The sequence below is a fragment of the Lolium perenne genome, chromosome 6 (genome assembly GCF_019359855.2).
Source record: "Lolium perenne isolate Kyuss_39 chromosome 6, Kyuss_2.0, whole genome shotgun sequence".
In the NCBI taxonomy this organism is placed as follows: domain Eukaryota; kingdom Viridiplantae; phylum Streptophyta; class Magnoliopsida; order Poales; family Poaceae; genus Lolium; species Lolium perenne.
Genome location: NC_067249.2, coordinates 120034163 through 120061799, shown reverse-complemented (window position 1 = coordinate 120061799; position 27637 = coordinate 120034163). Strand labels below are relative to the sequence as shown.

The 27637-nt window shown below is 44.2% G+C and overlaps 1 long non-coding RNA gene across 1 annotated transcript; it reads left to right on the top strand.

Annotated features, from left to right (window-relative positions):
* Nucleotides 1-1081: 1081 nt before the first annotated feature.
* LOC127319518 (uncharacterized) lies at nucleotides 1082-2909 on the top strand. The gene is made up of 2 exons (XR_007862543.1): nucleotides 1082-1337; nucleotides 2110-2909. It is a non-coding gene; the product is annotated as an uncharacterized lncRNA (long non-coding RNA).
* The last annotated feature ends 24728 nt before the right edge of the window (nucleotides 2910-27637 follow it).

The window sequence follows — 27637 nt, the reverse complement described above, 5'->3', positions numbered from 1 at the left end:
CTGAGAAAGAACCTTGTATTATTAGCCCGTTGTTGAGCCAAGTAAATCACTACATTGCATTAGCATACATGATCCAGGGATCTGTGTACTGTGACGCATCAGTGTAGTCGATTTGCTGATTTCAAAGTTTAAAAAAGGAGGAAAGGTTGACCAAATTGAGCCAAGTAAATCACTACATTGCATTAGCATACATGATCCAGGGATCTGTATACTGTGACGCATCAGTGTAGTCGATTTGCTGATTTCAAAGTTTTAAAAATGAGGAAAGGTTGACCAAAAAGGTCACAAGTTAAACGAATATGGTAATATGCATAAATGCTAAAGTCTATCAATCCTAGGCGAGCATCATGGTCTCGGGATCGGTGTTGCTTGATTATGGGGAGATGACAAAGTTTGTCAAACTAAAATTCATTCAAACCTAGACAGGTTTCATGAACTCGGGATCGGTGACTCTTGACTATGGGGAGATGAAAATATCAAAATATGTCGAAATCTATGACACAAATTTACAAACGTGGGACATGGATTTTTCATTCAAATCAAGGCTCAATTTCGGACTACTAATATAAATTCTCTCCTCAGTAGATTAATTCCCATTAAATATTCTTGTTCTGCCTAGAGTTAATTTCATCTGCAGTAGACAGTGAACTGCTGAAACATTGAACAAGTTATTTTAATTTGCTTCTTCTGTAAATTAATCTAATACATCTCTCTGATATTGAATGTTCATCAACTTGAGTGTGACCCTGTTTAGTGCTGTTGCTGAAGCTACTTTTCTTGAGGACGAGCAAAGATTCAAGCGTGGGGGATTTGATCATAACCATTTATCTATTCATATATGCATGACTATTTTACTAAATTCATCATTTATGCCATTACTATAGTGCATTTGAAATACTAGTTACATCATTTTGTGCACTTTTACAGGATGGGCGTGTCAAGGCGCCAATTCTTCAATTAAGAAAGAAGGGAAGGTTCTTTTTATTATTTTGTGCCATCTTATCTGGAAGGCATCTGGAGGGCATCGGTGAAGCATCTCACCTGCCCCGCGAGCCCTATCTTGGAGAAAAAAGGCGATAAGAAGAGAGGAGACGGGGGAGACCAGGCAGCAGACCAGAGGGGGGGCGAGAGAGACCACCAGAAACCAAGGGAAAAGAAAAGAGGAGGCGATGAGGGAGATCTGGGGTTCCTCGGACCACCGAGAGAAGAAGGGAAGCAGTCGCCGCCAAGCTCAAGATCTTCCCCTGTTTTTTTCCTGCTTCCCTTGCTGAACGTCTGCTTCACCTGTAACATCGTTAGCAACAGCCAAGTTCTTCCCTGATCCTAAATTCTTCCTGGTACTTTACCTTGCTTGCTAATGATCTGAGAACTGATGAAAGGAGCGTTTTTTATTGTATCCCCTGTTGTGATAATTCCCCTTCTTTATTCTGAATTCTTCTATGCTTGTTTCTGATGCATGTGCACTGAATTTCGTAGTGATAAAAAGTGTCTCTTTTAGAATTAAAAGAAACCCTACCAAAGATTAATTGATCTAGATACCTGAACGTGAACAAGTTGCTACTTTGATCCCTGCGGAAGAACGATAAGGAAACTATATTTGTGACGAATCAACTTGCATGTTGCTTTCTGAGTAGGAACGTGTTCAGTTCCTAGTTCATGTGATGCAAGTGCTCGTTATGGTTTCTATCCCTATCTTATAATTGCTTCTGCTTCTAATCTTTTGCTTGTGAAGTGAGTAAATTTGTTGATGTATGTGCTCGTAGTATACTCTGACCTCTACCCATTTTCTTCTATCCTAGTCTCAAGTGTATGCTAGTGAGTGTGTTTTGTGAGTCCTTTTTCTTTGTTTGTTGTTCTAGCTGAAATGCATGATCTGATCGCTTGTGTGACCTTTGAAACTGCTCTGTAGTTTAGATTTATTTCTTTGCAAAAACCAAATCTATTCGTGTGACCTAGCTTTAGCCGAGTACTGTAGTCGTCGCCTAGTCCTTGTGGAAAGAACGACATCGATTGTTTGTGGGCGAATAATTACCCTATATATACAGTTGATCAGCTGTACTCGCTCGTGTGCGCGATTGTACCTGTACTTACTTATGTGCGTAATTGTAGCTTGATACGGGGTGGCCTACGGACACCGCCGCCTCAAGACCGACAAGCCCTCCTCGTGGTCCAGTGACACGAGCTCGAGCCCAAGCCCTACGCCAAGAGGTGAATTCGCTCCTTTCCGCGTATGCTTTTGATACCCCTTTGGATGACTTGCTACTTCATGCAAATACCCTATGTTCAATCAGGTACATCGACCAAGAAGCGAGCCATGGAGACCAAGCCATTGGAGAGAGAGCTGGAAATGATGAAGATGGAGCTACAGCGCCCAGGCCGGAACATCCGCCCCCCAGGACCGGAACTTCCGGCCAGATGCCTTCCAGATGCCTTCCAGCGCCCTGAGAAATGGATCAGGCCGGAACTTCCGCCCCGAGGGACCGGAACTTCCGCTCACCGGAACTTCCGCCCAAGTTCCGCCCAAGTTCCGAAATTGCGCCAAAACGCCCCTGGATGTTACTGCAAGGAAATGGGCAATTTCCGGAACTAGGCCGGAACTTGGCCGGAACTTCCGCCCCGGTCGGAACTTCCGGCCCGCAAGACCGGAACTTCCGCCTGTGACCGAAACTTCCGCCCAGGATGACCGGAACTTCCGCCCCATCGAACTTCAGCACGGCAACACTTTTCAGCGTGTAACTTATCCCTTCGCCCCCCACCTATAAATAACCTTGTTGGCTCAGATCTGAGATTAGACTTGATGTGAAATTAAACCTGAGCTTAGCTCACCCTTGTGGGAACCCTACCTAGATCTTTGATCTTGTACCCACCCGGGCTCCTTATCGACTCGTGAAGATCTCTTTGGTGACTTCTACCGTTTGTTTGATCTTTTGCTTGCACTTTTACCTATTTGGTCTTTTGCTTGCACTTCTATCAACCTTCCGGTCTTTTCACCCTTCTAGATCTCTCGAGCTTCGATTTGTCGATCTCTTTGCGGGACTTCTACCGGAAGGTCTTTTTCTGCAACCTCTATCGAGTTGGTGGTTCGGGCCAACGAGGGAAAACTGATTTGTGTTCGTGTGTGTGTTGTATCCCCACGATTCCCCTACGTGTTCTTCGTGTTCATCGCGTTCATCCACCTCCCTCTAAGAATTCCACCCAAATCCGTGAAGATCGGGCACATCCTTGGGCTTAGCCTTTATCATATGGTATTGATACGTCTCCGACGTATCGATAATTTCTTATGTTCCATGCCACATTATTGATGTTATCTACATGTTTTATGCACACTTTATGTCATATTCGTGCATTTTCTGGAACTAACCTATTAACAAGATGCCGAAGTGCCGATTCTTGTTTTCTGCTGTTTTTGGTTTCAGAAATCCTAGTAAGGAAATATTCTCGGAATTGGACGAAATCAAAGCCCAGGGGCCTATTTTCTCACGAAGCTTCCAGAAGTCCGAAGGAGAGACGAAGAGGGGCCACGGAGGGGCCACACCATAGGGCGGCGCGGCCCCCCCCCTTGGCCGCGCCGGCCTGTAGTGTGGGGCCCCCGTGCCGCCTCTTGACCTGCCCTTCCGCCTATAAAAAGTCTCCGTGACGAAACCCCCGATCTCGAGAACCACGATACGGAAAACCTTCCAGAGACGCCGCCGCCGCCGATCCCATCTCGGGGGATCCAGGAGATCGCCTCCGGCACCCTGCCGGAGAGGGGAATCATCTCCCGGAGGACTCTACGCCGCCATGGTCGCCTCCGGTGTGATGTGTGAGTAGTCTACCCCTGGACTATGGGTCCATAGCAGTAGCTAGATGGTTGTCTTCTCCCCATTGTGCTATCATTGTCGGATCTTGTGAGCTGCCTAACATGATCAAGATCATCTATCTGTAATTCTATATGTTGCGTTTGTTGGGATCCGATGAATAGAGAATACTTGTTATGTTGATTATCAAAGTTATGCTATGTGTTGTTTATGATCTTGCATGCTCTCCGTTACTAGTAGATGCTCTGGCCAAGTAGATGCTTGTAACTCCAAGAGGGAGTACTTATGCTCGATAGTGGGTTCATGCCTGCATTGACACACAGGACGATGTGAGAAAGTTCTAAGGTTGTGTTGTGCTGTTGCCACTAGGGATAAAACATTAGTGCTATGTTCAAGGATGTAGTCACTAGTTACATTACGCACCATACTTAATGCAATTGTCTGTTGTTTGCAACTTAATACTGGAGGGGGTTCGGATGATAACCTGAAGGTGGACTTTTTAGGCATAGATGCAGTTGGATGACGGTCTATGTACTTTGTCGTAATGCCCAATTAAATCTCACTATACTCATCATGATATGTATGTGCATGGTCATGCTCTCTTTATTTGTCAATTGCCCAACTGTAATTTGTTCACCCAACATGCTGTTCGTCTTATGGGAGAGACACCTCTAGTGAGCTGTGGACCCCGGTCCAATTCTCTTTCTTTGAAATACAATCTCTTGCAATCTTGTTTTTTACCGTTTCTGCAAGCAATCATCTTCCACACAATACGGTTAATCCTTTGTTACAGCAAGCCGGTGAGATTGACAACCTCACTGTTTCGTTGGGGCAAAGTACTTTGGTTGTGTTGTGCAGGTTCCACGTTGGCGCCGGAATCACTGGTGTTGCGCCGCACTACATCCCGCCGCCATCAACCTTCAACGTGCTTCTTGGCTCCTCCTGGTTCGATAAACCTTGGTTTCTTTCTGAGGGAAAACTTGCTGCTGTGCGCATCATACCTTCCTCTTGGGGTTGCCCAACGAACGTGTGAAATACACGCCATCAAGCTAAATTTAAAGCGCCGTTGCCGGGGAGATCAAGACACGCTGCAAGGGGAGTCTCCACTTCTCAATCTCTTTACTTTGTTTTTGTCTTGCTTAGTTTTATTTACTACTTTGTTTGCTGCACTAAATCAAAATACAAAAAAATTAGTTGCTAGTTTTACTTTATTTGCTATCTTGTTTGATATATCAAAAACACAAAAAAATTAGTTTACTTGCATTTACTTTATCTGGTTTGCTTTATTTACTGTTGCTAAAATGGCTAACGCTGAAAACACTAAGTTGTGTGACTTCACAACCACAAATAATAATGATTTCTTATGCACACCTATTGCTCCACCTGCTACTACAGCAGAATTCTTTGAAATTAAACACCTTTCTTGAATCTTGTTATGCGAGAGCAATTTTCTCAGTGTTAGTTACGATGATGCTGCTGCCCATCTAAATAATTTTGTTGAACTATGTGAAATGCAAAAATATAAAGATGTAGATGGTGATATTATTAAACTAAAATTGTTCCCTTTCTCATTAAGAGGAAGAGCTAAAGATTGGTTGCTATCTCTGCCTAAGAATAGTATTGATTCATGGACTAAATGCAAGGATGCTTTTATTGGTAGATATTATCCCCCTGCTAAAATTATATCTTTGAGGAGTAGCATAATGAATTTTAAACAATTAGATACTGAACATGTTGCTCAAGCTTGGGAAAGAATGAAATCTCTGGTTAAAAATTGCCCAACCCATGGACTGACTACTTGGATGATCATCCAAACCTTCTATGCAGGACTAAATTTTTCTTCATGGAATTTATTGGATTCAGCTGCTGGAGGTACCTTTATGTCCATCACTCTTGGTGAAGCAACAAAGCTTCTTGATAATATGATGATCAACTACTCTGAATGGCACACGGAAAGAGCTCCACAAGGTAAGAAGGTAAATTCTATCGAAGAAACCTCTTCCTTGAGTGATAAGATTGATGCTATTATGTCTATGCTTGTGAATGATAGGACTAATATTGATCCTAATAATGTTCCATTAGCTTCATTGGTTGCACAAGAAGAACATGTTGATGTAAACTTCATTAAAAATAATAATTTCAACAACAATGCTTACCGGAACAATTCTAGTAACAACTATAGACCATATCCTTATAATAATGGCAACGGCTATGGTAATTCTTATGGGAATTCTTACAACAATAATAGGAGTTCACCCCTGGACTTGAAGCCATGCTTAAAGAATTTATTAGTACACAAACTGCTTTTAACAAATCTGTTGAAGAAAAGCTTGGGAAAATTGATATACTTGCTTCTAAAGTCGATAGTCTTGCTGCTGATGTTGATCTTTTGAAATCAAAAGTTTTGCCTAATGAGAATCATCATAATAAAATTACTACTACAGCAAATGCCATTCAAGTTAGAATTAATGAGAATATAAGATTAATGGCTGAACTGCGTGCTAGGTGGGATAGAGAAGAAAATGAAAAACTAGCTAAAGAAAAGAATATAGTTAAAGTTTGGACTATTACCACCACTAGTAATGCTAATGCTACACATGTTGCTGCACCTCCTACTCATACTAATAAAAGAATTGGTGTTAGCAATGTTTCCACTTCTAATGCAAAGCGCGAAAAACTGCACTGGCGCTAAAGCTATTTGAAAGCTGTGATAAAGCTGCTGAAATTTTTTCCAACATTGGGGATGATGATCCCATTGCTTTAGATTATAATGGTTTGAATTTTGATGATTGCCACATCTCTGAAGTTATAAAGTTCTTGCAAAAATTTGCTAAAAGTCCTAATGCTAGTGCTATAAATTTGGCTTTTACACATCATATTACAAATGCTCTTATAAAAGCTAGAGAAGAGAAACTAGAGCGTGAAGCCTCTATTCCTAAAAAGCTAGAGGATGGTTGGGAGCCCATCATTAAGATGAAGGTTAAAGATTTTTATTGTAATGCTTTATGTGATCTTGGTGCAAGTATTTCTGTTATGCCTAAGAAAATTTATAATATGCTTGACTTGCCACCGCTGAAAAATTGTTATTTGGATGTTAATCTTGCTGATCATTCTACAAAGAAACCTTTGGGGAAAGTTGATAATGTTCGCATTACTGTTAACAATAACCTTGTTCCCGTTGATTTTGTTGTCTTGGATATTGAATGCAATGCATCTTGTCCCATTATATTGGGAAGACCTTTTCTTCGAACTGTTGGTGCTGTTATTGATATGAAGGAAGGTAATATAAAATATCAATTTCCTCTCAAGAAAGGTATGGAACACTTCCCTAGAAAGAGAATGAAGGTACCTTTTGACTCTATTTTGAGAACAAATTATGATGTTGACACTTCGTCTCTTGATAATACTTGATACACACTTTCTGCGCCTAGCTGAAAGGCGTTAAAGAAAAGCGCTTATGGGAGACAACCCATGTTTTTACCTACAGTACTTTGTTTTTATTTTGTGTCTTGGAAGTTGTTTACTACTGTAGCAACCTCTCCTTATCTTAGTTTTGTGTTTTGTTGTGCCAAGTTAAGCCGTTGATAGAAAAGTAAGTACTAGATTTGGATTACTGCACAGTTCCAGATTTCTTTGCTGTCACGAATCTGGGTCCACCTCCCTGTAGGTAGCTCAGAAAATTAAGCCAATTTACGTGCATGATCCTCAGATATGTACGCAACTTTCATTCAATTTGAGCATTTTCATTTGAGCAAGTCTGGTGCCATTTTAAAATTCGTCAATACGAACTGTTCTATTTTGACAGATTCTGCCTTTTATTTCGCATTGCCTCTTTCGCTATGTTGGATGAATTTCTTTGATCCATTAATGTCCAGTAGCATTATGCAATGTCCAGAAGTGTTAAGAATGATTGTGTCACCTCTGAATATGTCAATTTATATTGTGCACTAACCCTCTAATGAGTTGTTTCGAGTTTGGTGTGGAGGAAGTTTTCAAGGATCAAGAGAGGAGTATGATGCAACATGATCAAGGAGAGTGAAAGCTCTAAGCTTGGGGATGCACCCGGTGGTTCACCCCTGCATATATCAAGAAGACTCAAGCGTCTAAGCTTGGGGATGCCCAAGGCATCCCCTTCTTCATCGACAACATTATCAGGTTCCTCCCCTGAAACTATATTTTTATTCCATCACATCTTATGTGCTTTTTCTTGGAGCGTCGGTTTGTTTTTGTTTTTTGTTTTGTTTGAATAAAATGGATCCTAGCATTCACTTTATGGGAGAGAGACACGCTCCGCTGTAGCATATGGACAAGTATGTCCTTGGTTTCTACTCATAGTATTCATGGCGAAGTTTCTCCTTCGTTAAATTGTTATATGGTTGGAATTGGAAAATGATACATGTAGTAATTGCTATAAATGTTTTGGGTAATGTGATACTTGGCAATTGTTGTGCTCATGATTAAGCTCTTGCATCATATGCTTTGCACCCATTAATGAAGAAAATACATAGAGCATGCTAAAATTTGGTTTGCATATTTGGTTTCTCTAAGGTCTAGATAATTTCTAGTTTTGAGTTTGAACAACAAGGAAGACGGTGTAGAGTCTTATAATGTTTTCAATATGTCTTTTATGTGAGTTTTGCTGCACCGGTTCATCCTTGTGTTTGTTTCAAATAAGCCTTGCTAGCCTAAACCTTGTATCGAGAGGGAATACTTCTCATGCATCCAAAATACTTGAGCCAACCACTATGCCATTTGTGTCCACCATACCTACCTATACTACATGGTATTTTTCCGCCATTCCAAAGTAAATTGCTTGAGTGCTACCTTTAAAATTCCATCATTCACCTTTGCAATATATAGCTCATGGGACAAATAGCTTAAAAACTATTGTGGTATTGAATATGTAATTATGCACTTTATCTCTTATTAAGTTGCTTGTTGTGCGATAACCATGTTCACTGGGGATGCCATCAACTATTCATTGTTGAATTTCATGTGAGTTGCTATGCATGTCCGTCTTGTCTGAAGTAAGAGAGATCTACCACCATATGGTTAAGCATGCATATGTTAGAGAAGAACATCGGGCCGCTAACTAAAGCCATGCTCCATGGTGGAAGTTTCAGTTTTGGACAATAATCCTCAAATCTCAAATGAGAAAATTATTAATTGTTGTTATATGCTTATGCATAAAAGAGGAGTCCATTATCTGTTGTCTATGTTGTCCCGGTATGGATGTCTAAGTTGAAGAATAATCAATAGCGAGAAATCCAATGCGAGCTTTCTCCTTAGACCTTTGTACAGGCGGCATAGAGGTACCCCTTTGTGACACTTGGTAAAAACAATGCATTGTGATGACCCGGTAGTCCAAGCTAATTAGGACAAGGTGCGGGCACTATTAGTACGCTATGCATGAGGCTTGCAACTTATAAGATATAATTTACATGATGCATATGCTTTATTACTACCGTTGACAAAATTGTTTCATGTTTTCAAAATCAAAGCTCTAGCACAAATATAGCAATCGATGCTTTTCCTCTATGGAGGACCATTCTTTTACTTTCAATGTTGAGTCAGTTCACCTATTTCTCTCCACCTCAAGAAGCAAACACTTGTGTGAACTGTGCATTGATTCCTACATATTTGCTTATTGCACTTATTATATTACTCTATGTTGACAATATCCATGAGATATACATGTTACAAGTTGAAAGCAACCGCTGAAACTTAATCTTCTTTTGTGTTGCTTCAATGCCTTTACTTTGAATTATTGCTTTATGAGTTAACTCTTATGCAAGACTTATTGATGCTTGTCTTGAAGTGCTATTCATGAAAAGTCTTTGCTATACGATTCACTTGTTTACTCATGTCATATACATTGTTTTGATCGCTGCATTCACTACATATGCTTTACAAATAGTATGATCAAGATTATGATGGCATGTCACCTCCGAAATTATCTGTGTTATCGTTTTACCTGCTCGGGACGAGCAGAACTAAGCAGGGATGCTGATACGGCTCGAGAGTATCTATAATTGCTCATGTGCCATGACACATTATTGATTTTATCTACATTTTTTATGCAAACTTTATGTCATATTCGTGCATTTTACGGAACTAACCTATTAACAAGATGCCGAAGTGCCGATTCTTGTTTCTGCTGTTTTTGGTTTCAGAAATCCTAGTAAGGAAATATTCTCGGAATTGGACGAAATCAAAGCCCAGGGGCCTATTTTCTCACGAAGCTTCCAGAAGTCCGAAGGAGAGACGAAGAGGGGCCACGGAGGGGCCACACCATAGGGCGGCGCGGCCCCCCCCCTTGGCCGCGCCGGCCTGTAGTGTGGGGCCCCCGTGCCGCCTCTTGACCTGCCCTTCCGCCTATAAAAAGTCTCCGTGACGAAACCCCCGATCTGAGAACCACGATACGGAAAACCTTCCCGGAGACGCCGCCGCCGCCGATCCCATCTCGGGGGATCCGGAGATCGCCTCCGGCACCCTGCCGGAGAGGGGAATCATCTCCGGAGGACTCTACGCCGCCATGGTCGCCTCCGGTGTGATGTGTGAGTAGTCTACCCCTGGACTATGGGTCCATAGCAGTAGCTAGATGGTTGTCTTCTCCCCATTGTGCTATCATTGTCGGATCTTGTGAGCTGCCTAACATGATCAAGATCATCTATCTGTAATTCTATATGTTGCGTTTGTTGGGATCCGATGAATAGAGAATACTTGTTATGTTGATTATCAAAGTTATGCTATGTGTTGTTTATGATCTTGCATGCTCTCCGTTACTAGTAGATGCTCTGGCCAAGTAGATGCTTGTAACTCCAAGAGGGAGTACTTATGCTCGATAGTGGGTTCATGCCTGCATTGACACAGGACAAGTGAGAAAGTTCTAAGGTTGTGTTGTGCTGTTGCCACTAGGGATAAAACATTAGTGCTATGTTCAAGGATGTAGTCACTAGTTACATTACGCACCATACTTAATGCAATTGTATGTTGTTTGCAACTTAATACTGGAGGGGGTTCGGATGATAACCTGAAGGTGGACTTTTTAGGCATAGATGCAGTTGGATGACGGTCTATGTACTTTGTCGTAATGCCCAATTAAATCTCACTATACTCATCATGATATGTATGTGCATGGTCATGCTCTCTTTATTTGTCAATTGCCCAACTGTAATTTGTTCACCCAACATGCTGTTCGTCTTATGGGAGAGACACCTCTAGTGAACTGTGGACCCCGGTCCAATTCTCTTTACTGAAATACAATCTCTTGCCAATCTTGTTTTCTTGCTTTACGCAAGCAATCATCTTCCACACAATACGGTTAATCCTTTGTTACAGCAAGCCGGTGAGATTGACAACCTCACTGTTTCGTTGGGGCAAAGTACTTTGGTTGTGTTGTGCAGGTTCCACGTTGGCGCCGGAATCACTGGTGTTGCGCCGCACTACATCCCGCCGCCATCAACCTTCAACGTGCTTCTTGGCTCCTCCTGGTTCGATAAACCTTGGTTTCTTTCTGAGGGAAAACTTGCTGCTGTGTGCATCATACCTTCCTCTTGGGGTTGCCCAACGAACGTGTGAAATACACGCCATCAGGTATCAGCAGCTCTTTGGTTGCCACGGATTTGACCCCCACAACCCCCAATTCCACCAATTTCGCCCAAACATTTTTCCAAAAAAATTTCCCAAAAAAATAGCCCCAAATTGGCCTTGGATCGATCCCGCGATTGGTTGAGTTGTTTGTGGTTTTGCTCCAATAGAAACTTGTCTTTGGTGTTGATCTGCAATTCCCCCACCTTCCCACAGCTTTTACTGCCAAATTTTCATCAAATTCGAAGGATTTCGGCCCGGATTTCCGCCAAAATCGACGAACAGCCCGCAGATCTGATTGCGACCGGAAGTTCCGCCCGACAGAACCGGAAGTTCCGCCCGGGACCGGAAGTACCGCCCCTCAGGACCGGAAGTTCCGGCTGGCCGAATTTTTCACAACTACCTTCGTTTTTCGTTTTGGCACTAACCCCCTTGTGTTTGGACTTCGGTTTGAGTTCCATTTCAGCTACCACAAAGCTTCCGCAACATCGACAACGACGACGGCACCCCGATGATCCAAGCGGTTCATTTGACACCTCCACCATAGCAAGTTCAAGATCGTCGGCCACCATCATCAAGTGGTATAACTTGCTCCTAACTTGTAGCCCTAGCCTCTTTTGCGTACCTTTCCTATCGAGAGTGGCTTTCTAGTGTTGTGAAGCATTGCGCAAGCGTCCCGACCGTGAGGGTGTGCGTGTGTTGAGCAAAGCTACGAAGCAAGCTCGTGTGAAAAGATAAGCAAAAGAAGTGTGACATACTTACATAGATAGTAGTATCCTTGCATAGTGAGAAAAAGAAAGAAAAATACAAAAAGAAAAAGTGTGTGAGTGACACCTATACACAAAAGAGTCCAAAGCTTTTAAGCAAAAGAGAGAAAAGAGAAGAGAGGCATCTTGCGCAAATCTTGTTGCTTCTCAATTTTGCAACCAAGCCACGGTCTCTCTTGCGTTGCGTGACACCGAGCTAGTAGTTTTCGTTAGAACCATTTTGTTCTTGCTCATTTTCCAAGTCGCGCTAACTCCATTTTGTCCCACGCATGTGTTCCTCCTTGTGTATGCCTTTTGTGATCACCGCCTTTGACTTGTGACTTTTGGATCTTACCCACTCTTGACAATAGACTTTTCGTTTGGTTCTTCCATTTGGCTTTCCACATCCATACCCAACACCATATAGAGTTTTGTTTTTGTGTGTGTGCATACATATCGGTTGCCCTCCGCCTTGAAACACCTTTTCGATTTTGGTTTGCAAGTTTTGACCCTTTTGGTAGTCTTTCCTAACCACCCACCACATAGTTCTTGTTTTAGTTGTAACCATGTCTAGTGGAGAAGGGAACCAACTACCGATGACGCGGCACCAACATTGGATAGCTACTCAAGCCGTCCACGCCAAGCTCAATCAATTTGAAGCCATGCTCAAGGATACCAATGTCCTCTATGAAGAAAGAGCTCAAGTGCAAAGGATTGACCTCAACAACAAAGTTCAAGACCTCAATGAGAAGATTGAAACTCAAGGCAATGAGTTGAAGGCAACACTCGCCATACAAGGTCAAGAGACAAGGGAAATGAAGACGGCGTTGGACAATATCCTTCATACACTCAACCGTCAAGAAGATAGAAGACACCACTCAAGGTCTTTGCGCTCTCATAGTTCAAGGTCACGAGCTCCTACACCGTCTCACCATGATTCCAATGAAGACCCACGCCATCATAATGTGGATGTTCAAGTGCTTCACCAACAAGCTCAAGTAGCGGAGCAAGCTCGACTTCGACTTGTCCAAGAACGTCAACGCCTTGAAGAAGAGCGCCTTCAACAAGAGAATCTCCATGCTCAATTCCAACAAGAGCAAGAACGCCTTCGACATGATCAAGAGCTAGTTCGAGCAAGGGAACAAGAGCGTCTCCACAATGAACAACAAGCACTTGAAGAACAAGAGTGGCAACGACAAGTACAAGAAGCTCAAGCTAGAAGGCAACGACTTCATCAAGAAGAAGAGAGGCAAGCGCGTCAAGAGCGCCAAATCATCAATGTTGTTCAACCTCAACGCCCTCAAGGTCAAGATAATCGCCGCCATCATGATGATCGACCTCATGCTAGAAGACCACCTCCAAGGGCAAGAAATGAGGAATCAAGTCATCACCAAGAATCAAGTGAAGAAAGTGTGATGCCTCGACGCTTCCACAACAATGATGATCAAGATGAAGGTCATGGAAGACCACCTCCTCATCAACAACAATAGAGATGCTCAAGGTCCACAACCTCTACCTCAACAACGTCAAGACCTTGGTGAAGAAAGACCACCTCCTAGACGCAATGACCGAAATGAAGAGGAAATCTTTGGGAAGCTCAAGTTCACCATGCCCAAATTCCACGGAGAAGAAGACCCCGATGCATACATATCTTGGGTACTCAAGGTTGACAAGATTTTCCGCATACACAACTTCTCCGAAGCAAAGAAAGTGGCCATGGCATCACTTGAGTTTGAAGGATATGCAAATGTTTGGTGGGAAGAAGTGAAAAAGAAGCGTGACAAGGAAGATCTAGAGCCCATTGCCACATGGCAAGAGATGCAAGAAGTCATGCACAAACGCTTTGTGCCCAACCACCATAAGCGCGACCTCTTCAACAAGCTTACTCAACTCAAGCAAAGCTACAAGTCCATTGAGGAATACTACAAGGAGATGCACATGACCATGATGAGTGCCAATGTGGATGAGCGAGAAGAGCAAACAATGGCAAGATTCTTGAATGGATTGAACATTCCCGTCAAGAGGATAGTGGAGTTCTTGCCTTACACCAACATGGTTGAGTTGCTTCATCAAGCTACAAGAGCCGAGCGCCAAGTGCGAGAAGACATAGCAAGTGCAAAAACAAAGTCCTTCTTCGCCGCGAGAAATGCAACAAACACCTCCTCAAGCATCAAGAACACAAGTGCTATTGCCTCCAAGGATCCTCCCAAGCAAACGAAGAGTGCCTTCAAGACAACAAGCTTCAAGCCGGATCAATCAACTATGTCCTCCAAAGCTTCCACGGGATCTAGTAACATCACTTGCTTCAAGTGTGGTGCTCAAGGACATAAATCCTTTGAATGCAAGAACACAAGAGTTATGATAACTCGAGATGATGGAGATGTGGAGTACTTGAGTGAAGGTGAATATGAAGCCTTGGTACAAGCCGCAAGCAAGTCCTATGTGTGCATGATGCAAGCCCATCTCTTGTGGTGACCAAAGTGTTGACAACCCATGCACTCCCCAATGAAGATCAAAGGTGCAACATCTTCCAAACAAGAGCCGGAATCAATGGCAAGTCAATAAAGGTTATCATCGATGGAGGGAGTTGCCACAATCTTGCAAGCACCGAACTATGATCCAAGCTCAACCTCACACTCCGGAAACACCCCCACCCTTACCATGTGCAATGGCTAAGTGACAATGGAAACGTCAAGATACAACACACCGTCTCCGTATCCTTCAAGATTGGCGCCTATGAAGACACTGTTGATTGTGATGTAGTACCCATGACGGTGTGCCACATGCTACTTGGTCGCCCTTGGCAATATGACAAAAGAGCAAGCCATGATGGCTACACAAATGCATATAGCTTCAAGGTTGGCGACAAGACATTCATCCTACGCCCAATGACTCCTAGCCAAGTAATTGCGGACAATGCAAAGGCTTTAGCGAGGGCTAAGGAAGCTACCATCACTAGTGAGATGAGTGGTGAGAGAGTGACCCACCAAAAAAAAAGTGAGCGCCACAAGCCATATGTGAGTGAGATGAAGAGTGTCCTCATAGCCACCAAGAGTGAGATGAGAGAAGTGCACCACAACCCATCCACCTCATTGCACTATGTGCTCATTTGCAAAGGGCCATCCTCGGAGACTAACGACTTAACAACACTTCCTTCGTCTTTGTTGTCTCTTTTGAAGGAGTTCCAAGATGTCTTCCCCGACGAGCTTCCTCATGGACTACCACCGCTTAGAGGCATCGAGCACCACATCGACCTCATACCCGGCGCTCCTCTACCAAACCGCGCCGCCTACCGCACCAACCCCGAAGACACAAAGGAGATCCAACGCCAAATACAAGACCTCCTCGAAAAAGGGTATGTTCGTGAAAGCTTAAGCCCTTGTGCGGTTCCCGTGATTCTTGTTCCTAAACCGGATGAGACGCAACGAATGTGTATGGATTGTCGCCCCATCAATGCCATTACCGTTCGATACCGCCATCCCACTCCGCGTTTAGATGACATGCTTGACGAATTGAGTGGTGCCACGATTTTCTCTAAGATTGATTTGCGTAGTGGCTACCACCAAATTCGCATGGCAATAGGTGATGAATGGAAGACGGCATTCAAGACCAAACTTGGTCTCTATGAATGGCTTGTCATGCCATTTGGTCTTTCAAATGCTCCATCTACTTTCATGCGTCTCATGAATCACATCTTGCGACCTCTCATTGGCAAGAGTGTGGTTGTCTATTTCGATGATATTCTCATTTATAGCAAAAATCTCGAGGACCATGTGCAACATGTGAGAGAAGTCTTATGCATCTTGCGTCATGAGAAGCTTTATGCAAATCTTCCAAAGTGTACCTTTGCACAAAACAAGTTGGTTTTCCTTGGATTTGTGGTTTCCGCTAATGGTATTGAAGTTGATTCTTCCAAAGTTGAGGCCATCCACAATTGGCCTACTCCTACAAATGTTGGTCAAATCCGAAGTTTTCATGGACTTGCCGGTTTCTACCACCGCTTTGTGAAAGATTTTAGCACCATTGCTTGCCCTTTGAATGAACTTACCAAAAAGAATGTTCCGTTTGTGTGGGGCAAGGCCCAACAAAAAGCTTTTGATGAGTTGAAAAAAGAGACTCACCGAGGCTCCACTCCTTGTTCTTCGAACTTTTCCAAAACTTTTGAGATTGAATGTGATGCGAGTGGACTCGGTATTGGTGGAGTTCTTATGCAAGATGGAAAACCCGTGGCATACTATAGCGAGAAGTTGGATGACACACGCCTCAACCATCCTATATATGACAAGGAAATTTATGCTTTGGTTCGTGTTCTTGAAGTTTGGCAACACTATCTTTGGCCAAAAGAGTTTGTTATCCACTCCGACCATGAGTCTTTGAAATATTTGAAAAGTCAACACAATTTGAACAAACGTCATGCAAAATGGGTTGAGTTCATTGAGTCCTTTCCATATGTAATCAAATACAAGAAGGGCAAGGACAATGTTGTTGCGGATGCTCTTTCCCGCAAGCTCACCCTTTTACTCACTCGTTTGGATGTCCATGTTTTGGTTCTTGATGAAATCAAAGACTTATATGCCTCCGATACTTTCTTTGGGCCAATCTTTGCAAAGTTTTCTAGTGAGAAGGGCATCGATGATTTCTATTTGCACCAAGGATTCTTGTGCAAGGGCAACAAACTTTGTATTCCCATGTCTTCGCTTCGCCTTTTGCTCTTACAAGAATCGCATGGTGGTGGTCTTATGGGTGATACGTCCAAAACGTATCTACTTTCCCGAACACTTTTGCTAATGTTTTGCCTCTAATTTGTGTGTTTTGGATACAACTAACACGGACTAACGATGTTTTCAGCAGAACTGCTCTGGTGTCTCATTTTTGTGCAGAAATCCAACTTTCAGGAAAATCCTCGGAATTTATGCGGAAGGTCCTATTTTCCCAGAATATTGGCGAAGCCAGAAGGGCAAGCCAGGTGGGGGCCCGAGGGCCCCACACACTAGGCCGGCGCGGCCCAGGAGGGGCCCGCGCGGCCCTAGTGTGTGGCGGCCTCGGTCGGCCCCCGACGCCCTCCTTCGGACTACTTATTGCCTTCGACCTAAAAACGCACGGAGAGAAGTGGAAGTCGCCAGAAACCCTCCAGAACGCCGCCACATCGCGAAACTCCATCTCGGGAGCCAGAAGTCTCTGTTCTGGCACTCCGCCGGGACGGGGAATTGGAGGAGATCATCGCCATCATCACCACCGACGCCTCTTCATCACCCAGCCATGTTTCCCCCATTCATGTGTGAGTAATTCCCCCACTGTAGGCCGAAGGGGATGGTAGGGATTGGATGAGATTGGTCATGTAATAGCATAAGATTGTTAGGGCATAGTGCCTAGTGTCCGTAATTGGTACTTTGATGATATTGTTGCAACTTGTTATGCTTAATGCTTGTCACTAGGGCCCGAGTGCCATGATCTCAGATCTGAACATGTTATTGTTTCATCATGATATTCATTGTTTATGATCTTACCTGCAAGTTGTATACACATGTCGCTGTCCGGAACCAATGACCCCGAAGTGACAGAAATCGGGACAACCGGAGGGGATGGTAGTGATGTGAGGATCACATGTGTTCACGGAGTGTTAATGCTTTGCTCCGGTACTCTATTAAAAGGAGTACCTTAATATCCAGTAGATTCCCTTGAGGCCCCGCTGCCACCAGCTGGTAGGATAAAAGATGTTGTGCAAGTTTCTCATTGCGAGCACGTACGACTATATATGGAACACATGCCTATTGATTGCTTTGTACTTGGACACCGTTTTATTATTATCTGCAAATGCCCTGCTATGATTGTTACATGAGTTTCTCTCATCCATGCAACGCCCGTTATCCGTCCCCGTGCCTACAGTATTTTAATCCTGCTGTTTACTATAATCACTACTGCTGTCTCTGTTACTCCGCTGCTGTTATTTCACTACTGCTACTGCTATAAAACTGTTACTACTGATAAACTCTTGCGAGCAAGTCTGTTTCCAGGTGCAGCTGAATTGACGACTCCGCTGTTAAGGCTTTCAAGTATTCTTTGTCTCCCCTTGTGTCGAATCAATAAATTGGGATTTACTTCCCGCGAAGACTGCTGCGATCCCCTATACTTGTGGGTTATCAAGACTGTTTTCTGGCGCCGTTGCCGGGGAGCATAGCTTTATTTGGAAGTTCACTTGGATTGATATTGTTCGCTGCAAATTCTTCATCATGGGTAAAACTCGCGATCCTAAAGTCACCATATTACCATCCACTACAAGAAAAGGTACAACTCTGAGTACCTCTGCTACACTTGATTCACCATCTGTGATAAGTCAACTTGTTTCACCGCCGCAAACGTCACTTGCTGGTACTTCTGCTGAATCTGAAAATTCTCATAATATTGATAATGTTTCTGCTGTGCTTGATGATAGTGGTTCATTGGGATCCTTTCTAGATGCTACAATTGCTAGGTCTAGACAAATTGAAAATGCTGAAACTCCTAATGAAAATGCTACTACACCTGTTAATTCACCTGAACTTGATTATTCTAGTGATGATCCTGACGAAGATCATGTGGAGCCTCCACGCTTTTCTTCTGCACAGGGACCTTACTATGACTACGCCATGCATTATCCACCGGCGAGGAACAGCGACCCTCACTGGGGTTGAACTCCACTTAGGCCAAAAGCCTAAGCTTGGGGGGAGGTATACCGGCATCACTCATTCTTTGCATATTATGATTGCTGGATACTTGTATATACTTGTTTAGTTTGTTTGAGTGGTTTTCTAATGAGAGGGAGATGATATTTGGGGAAGTGCTACCTGAAACAGATTCTGGACTGTTACCGAAAAAATTCTCAAAAATAGCCAGAACGATATTTTGTGAAGCAAATTTTTGTGCATGTTTCCAAGGTTGTTATCTAACTTTCATTAGTTGAACACTTTTCGATTTGAGCAGTGGAAGAATTTCTTAAAAATCGAGTACTGTACTGCTGCCAAGTTTGACGAATTTCTGCTGCTTTGTGTTTATGTGACTCTTCTAGTTTGCCATTTCTTGTTTTTGCTTTGTTTCTTTCCTAAAACACAAAAAGACCAAAAATATTTCTGTTGTTTCTCTCCATCATTTGTTTACTTTGGTTTCTTGCATTTATTTTTCTTTATTTGCTATCATTGGTTTGCTATAAGAAAATCCAAAAAGATTTTGCTTTGTTTGCTTGTTTCCTTTTGTTCTTGTTTCCAATTCGAAAACACCAAAAATATTTGCTGTTCTTCTTTGGCTTGTAAAGTTCATCTTGAGTTCAATGGTCTTCGGTGGCTGGAGCGTGGTTTTCATTTCATATTATCCAAGCTACACAAGTGAAAGGCAATAATGACGATCTACGACAATTGGATTGTGGTGAGAGGCTGGTATGAACTCTATTTGTTTTCATTTTTGTACATATACTCATCCATGTGAGCATGCTTAGTTGGTTCATGTGAGGTATATGTCATTTGAGAAAGTCTAGTAGTTCATGATCTCTCATGTTTAGCTCCAATTTATTAATATGAGTAGCATGTCATGGATGTTTGCTTGCATTGTTTTATTCATAAGTAGGTATGGCATTGTAGTATCCTCCTCTGAATAATTCATTTATATCGACTTGGCACATGCTCACGCATGCATATGACTGAACAAAAGTCAATTAAGCCTCGATGATTTACATTGCTTCAGAGTTCTTGTATCACTTTTATGCCTCCGTTAATTTATTTTGCCGCAAGCATGATTATGACGATTCTTTGCTCTCTTGATTTGTCGCTCCCCAGTCTATTGCTAGCCTTCACTTGTACTGAGCGGGAACGCTGCTCGTGCTTCCAAACACCTGAAAACCAAGTTGTTCCAAAGTGTCCACCATAAATACCTATGCATGGCATTTCAAACCATTCCAAGTAAATTCTCATGCGCTACCTTTAAAACCTTCAAAATGCTTCTCAATTTGTGTTAATGTTTCATAGCTCATGAGGAAGTATGTGGTGTTTAACTTTCAACCTTGTCATTTACTCTTGACGGACTTTCGTTATGGACTAGTGGCACATCCGCTTATCCAATAATTTTGCAAAAAGAGCTGGCAATGGGGTTCCCAGTCCCAAATTAATTAACCTAAATAGACACTCCTCCATGGTATGTGATTGTTGGACGGCACCCGAAGGATTCGGTTAGCCATGGCTTGTGTAAGAAAAGGTTGGGGGGAGTGTCATCATAATAAAACTAAAATAAAAAGGCACTCCTTCAGGGTATGAGATTGTTGGCAGGCACCCGAGGATTCGGTTAGCCATGGTTTGTGAAAGAAAGGTTGGAAGGAGTGCCACATAAACATAAAAATAATTCATGGGAGCCGCTCTTGGAAGTCCGGTTGGCGAGGTAGTTGGTGTACCCATTACCATTCGTTGACAACAACAAACACCTCTCAAAATAATTTTACTCCTGTTTTAAAAAATGAAAAGCTCTAGCGCATGTTAATCCTTGCTTCCCTCTGCGAAGGGTCAATCTTTTACTTTTATGTTGTGTCTCCATTCTTTCTTTGAGCACTATCTTGAGAGCACAACTTTCATTCTTAGTATAATATGCTTGTCTCAAAATATGATTGATTATGGTATAACTTTGATGCTTTTATCTTTGACAATCACTACTTCTAGTCTTTCTATGAACTTTAGAGGTGCCTGAGCATTTATGTTTTGCTGATCAAACATGGGCAAGCGAGATACCACTTTATCATACTCTCTTATGAACATTGCAATCCTGCTTATATACATGATTCATGATGCTTATTATTAATTGTTGGTACCTCTCCATGATTGACATAGCTATTAGATGATCTTATTTGCATGTATCCTATTATGAACTGCCTAAGTGTTAGCCATAGCATGAGAATATTTACATCATATGAACAAATTTGTTCGTGAAAGTTCTTTTATCGCTCAGTTGTTAACTGAATTGCTTGAGGACAAGCAATAAGCTAAGCTTGGGGGGAGTTGATACGTCCAAAACGTATCTACTTTCCCGAACACTTTTGCTAATGTTTTGCCTCTAATTTGTGTGTTTTGGATACAACTAACACGGACTAATGCTGTTTTCAGCAGAACTGCTCTGGTGTCTCGTTTTTGTGCACAAATCCAACTTTCAGGAAAATCCTCGGAATTTATGCGGAAGGTCCTATTTTCCCAGAATATTGGCGAAGCCAGAAGGGCAAGCCAGGTGGGGGCCCGAGGGCCCCACACACTAGGCCGGCGCGGCCCAGGAGGGGCCCGCGCGGCCCTAGTGTGTGGCGGCCTCGGTCGGCCCCCGACGCCCTCCTTCGGACTACTTATTGCCTTCGACCTAAAAACGCACGGAGAGAAGTGGAAGTCGCCAGAAACCCTCCAGAACGCCGCCACATCGCGAAACTCCGTCTCGGGAGCCAGAAGTCTCCGTTCTGGCACTCCGCCGGGACGGGGAATTGGAGGAGATCATCGCCATCATCACCACCGACGCCTCTTCATCAACCAGCCATGTTTCCCCCATTCATGTGTGAGTAATTCCCCCGCTGTAGGCCGAAGGGGATGGTAGGGATTGGATGAGATTGGTCATGTAATAGCATAAGATTGTTAGGGCATAGTGCCTAGTGTCCGTAATTGGTACTTTGATGATATTGTTGCAACTTGTTATGCTTAATGCTTGTCACTAGGGCCCGAGTGCCATGATCTCAGATCTGAACATGTTATTGTTTCATCATGATATTCATTGTTTATGATCTTACCTGCAAGTTGTATACACATGTCGCTGTCCGGAACCAATGGCCCCGAAGTCACAGAAATCGGGACAACCGGAGGGGATGGTAGTGATGTGAGGATCACATGTGTTCACGGAGTGTTAATGCTTTGCTTCGGTACTCTATTAAAAGGAGTACCTTAATATCCAGTAGATTCCCTTGAGGCCCGGCTGCCACCGGCTGGTAGGACAAAAGATGTTGCGCAAGTTTCTCATTGCGAGCACGTACGACTATATATGGAACACATGCCTATTGATTGCTTTGTACTTGGACACCGTTTTATTATTATCTGCAAATGCCCTGCTATGATTGTTACATGAGTTTCTCTCATCCATGCAACGCCCGTTATCCGTCCCCGTGCCTACAGTATTTTAATCCTGCTGTTTACTATAATCACTACTGCTGTCTCTGTTACTCCGCTGCTGTTATTTCACTACTCTACTTTGCTATAAAACTGTTACTACTGATAAACTCTTGCGAGCAAGTCTGTTTCCAGGTGCAGCTGAATTGACAACTCCGCTGTTAAGGCTTTCAAGTATTCTTTGTCTCCCCTTGTGTCGAATCAATAAATTGGGATTTACTTCCCGCGAAGATTGCTGCGATCCCCTATACTTGTGGGTTATCAATGGGACACTTTGGACGAGAGAAGACATATGCCATGCTCCCCACTCACTATTATTGGCCAAGAATGTACCGCGACGTGGAGCGCCTTTGCTGACGGTGTACAACATGCTTACAAGCTAAGTCAACTTCTGTGGCACCCCCGGGATCAGGGTTAGACAAATACCAGATCTTCGTCTGACATAAGCCTAACCTAGAGCTCGAGAGACTACAGTGAGAGAATCGGTAACACAACAGTGACTCTACGACTCAAAAAGTAATACAAGCTCATACCTGAGCGAAGAACCAAGGTATTACAACCAGAGGTCACTGACCTGACATACATCAATCAACGGAAGCAAAGTTATGCTATTAGACATAGCAAGATATCAAAATGCCTAAGAGGCCAGGAGCATAACGGCGACGTCCCAGCCCATAGATTCCAGGCTGCCACCTGGGAACCCCAAGCTACTCGTCGATGTCGACTAGAAACCACCATATGTTGGAGCGACTTCTTCTGAAACAAAAGCATGCAAAGCTGAGTACAGGGACTCAGCAAGACTTAGTACAACCTTTTAGCAAAGCGGGTATGCGGGCTTTCTGTGGAGCTTCTTTTGCGTAAAGCCAGTTTTCCTTTGTTAAACAAGAGGGAGAAGAAGTTCGACTACTCAGAACCTTTTAAAAGGGATAAGAGAGCGACATCTCTAGCTCTACTGATCATCATATTGTATCCACCAATCTTCATCATCTCGAACCACTATCCTCGGATTACCCCCTCAACACCCGAAGAAGGTATCCGTAAACACACATTGATTGCCAAGTTTTACGATCAGGTTAAAGTTCTCTATGATCTCCACGTCCGTTCCCAAGTCGTCCATAACCGTGGACACGGCTTTTCGAAAAGATTCATAACCCTGCAGGGGTGCACAACTTTACCCACACGCGCCAACCGACTCTTAGTGCCAACGTTTGAGCTCTCTTCCTTGGATAGCCGGCAGAGGGTGGTTGACCACGACCTTTACCTTGCTGTCGCCGAGACCATGAGTCACGCGCTAAGGATTGTTCCACCGTAACGGGTCAAGTCCCGAAGTCGGTCCTTAACGATGTGAGGCGAGGTGGGTTTCCCCAGGGGCCGCAACCCCCAGCCACCACGGCCACGCTTACCTACCTGTTATGTACCTTTTCCCCCAAATCAGAATGCAATGCATATGTCCAGATAACGTGCAAACTATGTGACTCATGGAATCTACTAGGCAAGTTAGTGAGTCGAGAGGGTACCATAATAGGGCCTCGTGTGGTTGTACGCTCGGTCTTGGTTCAAGAGGCGAGAACTCGGTTCCTAGGGTCGGCAGAAATGAAACAACCCACCACATCCCAAAGTGGCCTCTCGTCTGAGCCTTTAATCATGTTTATCATCATCTCCATACTTACCACGTCAACCTGTCATGCTAGATTCATTTCATTGTAAGGCTCCAGTCCGAAGACTGGAGTAGTAGCGTAACAAACTAAGCATGGCTAAGCATAAGAGATAAAGGCTCTCGCGACGCACACATGCCAACCCTAGTTATGCTAGGAGCAGTGGATCAGGGTATCGAGGCTACAAAGGTCGGACATGCAACAGATAGGGTAACTCTATCTATCGATAAAAGACAGTTGAATCGTATGCGATATGTAGGAACCACAGATAAAACATTTCCAAATCATAGATGAACCAGGTTAGGGCTTGCCTTTGTCCCTGACCAACCAATGTGGATCTTTGATGTATGCTTGACTTGTTCGTCGGTGGAGAAGAATTGATCTTCGGTGTTGTCGTTCTTCATCGTCTCGGACTCGTGCTCTATCGAATCGCGAAGAAGCAAATACTAGAAAGAGAGAAATAACAATCAATACATGGCATAGATGCAATGCGCATACAATAATGATGACATGTCATGTTAATTAGGTAGTGAAACTAACCCTAAGACATCATCAGGTTAACTGGGGTTCGACGGGACTAGGGTACCAGTTCCGGAACCTCAGAGGGTACAATTAGTTCTTCTAAACAAATAGGGTTTAAAGTTGTTTATTAATGCATGATTGTGTAACCAAATTGTAGATCTCATTTTTCTGAAGATTTCGATATATTATACACATTTTTCTGATTTAAAATGAAATAGTTATGAATTTTACAAGTTTTATTCATTTTAAATCATTTCTGGAAATTATGGAAATTAATAAAAACCTGACAGACTGGACCCACATGTCATAGTTTTAATCATTTCCTAAATATTTACGAAAATAATAAAATCCTGACAATGGGCCCCACCTGTCAATATATTTTCAATTTACAGAAAATAAAAACAAAATAAAAGAAAATCAAAAGGGCTGGGTCCCACCGGAGTCAACCGCCGGTGGTTGACCACGGCGGACCAGCGCCAGGGACGAGCGGCGCGGCGGCTACGGGCGCCCACATTCGCGCGACCGAGCGCGTTAGGCAGCGCGCCGGCGCAGCGGTTCCAAGTGGTGCGCGCCGCCGGAAAAAGGTCGTCGGAAGCGGCCGTGCCGGCGAGCAGCCGGCGGCGGCCGGGCATGGGTGCGCAGCGCGGCGGCGACAGAGAGGGGGAGGGAGGAAGAGGAGGGGCTCAGGAGGAAGCCCTGCTCACCAGGAGCGTGAAGGGCTAAGCGGCAGGGTCGGAGGAGGCCGCATGGCGAGTCGGCGGTCGCCGGGAGCTTCGCCGGCCTCGGCGAAGACGGTGTCGGCGGCGGCGATTCAAGCCCTCCCCGGCCGATTCCTTTGACGGGGAAGCTCAGGGAGGCGAGGCGGAGCCGATGGCGGTGGCCGTTGGGCGAGGGGGTGGCCGGAACAGCGGCGCCGGCGAGGTCTGCGGCCGGCCAGGGTTTCCTGCGCGCGGTCACAGAGAGAGGAAGAGAGGCACGTGAGGGAGAGAAGATAGGGACGGGAGAGAGGGCGTCGTGGAGGCCTTATCCCCGTCCAGGGGCGGCGGCGAGGATCTCGACGGCGAGGCCGTCGATCGAGCGGCCGGACGAGAGCCAGGCAGCTCTCTGTCTGCCTGTCGAAGAAGACAGGCCATTTTGGCCAAAACCCCCTGCAGTTTTGGTGTTTCCCTGGAAGAAATAAAACAGGGGGAAACTACTCTATTTTGGTGTTTTGAAATCTTTTAAAGATTCAAAATGTCTCTGAAAATTTAGGGAAAATATTTGGTGTCCTTCCCAATAATATTTGAGGATCGACATATTTAGGTTTAATTAAGTTTGAAATATTTCAAATAGAGGAAGAGATGCATATATTAGGGTTTCCACTTTAAATTAAGGTGCAAATTTTTCTTAATGCAATTTACATGATGCTCATGATGCACAAAACAACTCCTAATTAGGGTTGGCTAAAACAGGGCTGTTACAACTTCCAACCCCTATGGTCTTTATACACCATTGCCTATTCCTTATGCTCCTTGGTCCGATATAAGTATGGATTTTGTGCTAGGATTGCCTAGAACCAAATATGGTCATGATTCAATTTTTGTAGTGGTTGATCGATTCTCTAAAATGGCTCATTTCATACCATGCTCACGAACGGATGATGCTTCACACATTGCCTCCTTGTTTTTTAGGGAAATTGTGAGACTCCACGGTGTACCAAGAAGCATTGTGTAGGATCGAGATGTCAAGTTCATGAGTTACCTTTGGAAGACACTAATGGCCAAGTTCAACGTCAAGCTTTTGTTCTCGTCATCCTCGCACCCACAAACCGATGGGCAAGCCGAAGTGGTGAACCGAAGCCTCTCCACACTACTCCGCGTCCTTGTCAAGAAGAATTTGAAGTCATGGGAAGACTGCATTCCGCATGCGGAGTTTGCCTACAACCGCGCAAAGCACTCTACAACAATGAGAAGCCCATTCATGGTTGTCTACGGGTTTGAACCACCTACGGCGATTGACCTCCTTCCTCTCCCACTACATGAGCAAGTATACATGAACATCGACAAGCGAGCACAATACATGAAGAAGCTACATGAAGATACAAGGGCAACAATCGAGCAACAAGTTCTTCGCCAAGCCACTAGACTCAACATGAAGAAAAAGGCACGGATCTTCAATGAAGGAGACCTAGTGTGGATACACATTCGCAAGGACCGTTTCCCTCAAGAAAAAAACTCCAAGCTCAAGCCCCGAGGCGATGGTCCCTTCAAGGTCCTCAAGCGCATCAACGACAACGCCTACATCATCGACATACCAACATCCAAGTACTTGGTGAGCAACACATTCAATGTGTCCGACCTCTCACCCTATCATGGCGATGAGGAGAACATCGAGTCGAGGACGACTCTTTCCCAAGGGGGGGGATGATACGGGGTGGCCTTCGGACACCGCCGCCTCAAGACCGACAAGCCCTCCTCGTGGTCCAATGACACGAGCTCGAGCCCAAGCCCTACGCCAAGAGGTGAATTCGCTCCTTTCCGCGTATGCTTTTGATACCCCTTTGGATGGCTTGCTAGTTCATGCAAATACCCTATGTTCAATCAGGTACATCGACCAAGAAGTGAGCCATGGAGACCAAGCCATTGGAGAGAGAGCTGGAAATGATGAAGATGGAGCTACAGCGCCCAGGCCGGAACTTCCGCCCCCCAGGACCGGAACTTCCGGCCAGATGCCTTCCAGCGCCCAGAGAAATGGATCAGGCCGAAACTTCCGCCCTGAGGGACCGGAACTTCCACCCAAGTTCCGCCCAAGTTCCGAAATTGCGCCAAAACGCCCCTGGATGTTACTGCAAGGAAATGGGCAATTTACGGAACTAGGCCGGAACTTGGCCGGAACTTCCGCCCCGGCCGGAACTTCCGGCCCGCAAGACCGGAACTTCCGCCCTTGACCGGAACTTCCGCCCAGGATGACCGGAACTTCCGCCCCATCGAACTTCAGCACGACAGCACTTTTCAGCGTGTAACTTATCCCTTCGCCCCCCCACCTATAAATAGCCTTGTTGGCTCAGATCTGAGATTAGACTTGATGTGAAATTAAACCTGAGCTTAGCTCACCCTTGTGGGAACCCTACCTAGATCTTTGATCTTGTACCCACCCGGGCTCCTTATCGACTCGTGAAGATCTCTTTGGTGACTTCTACC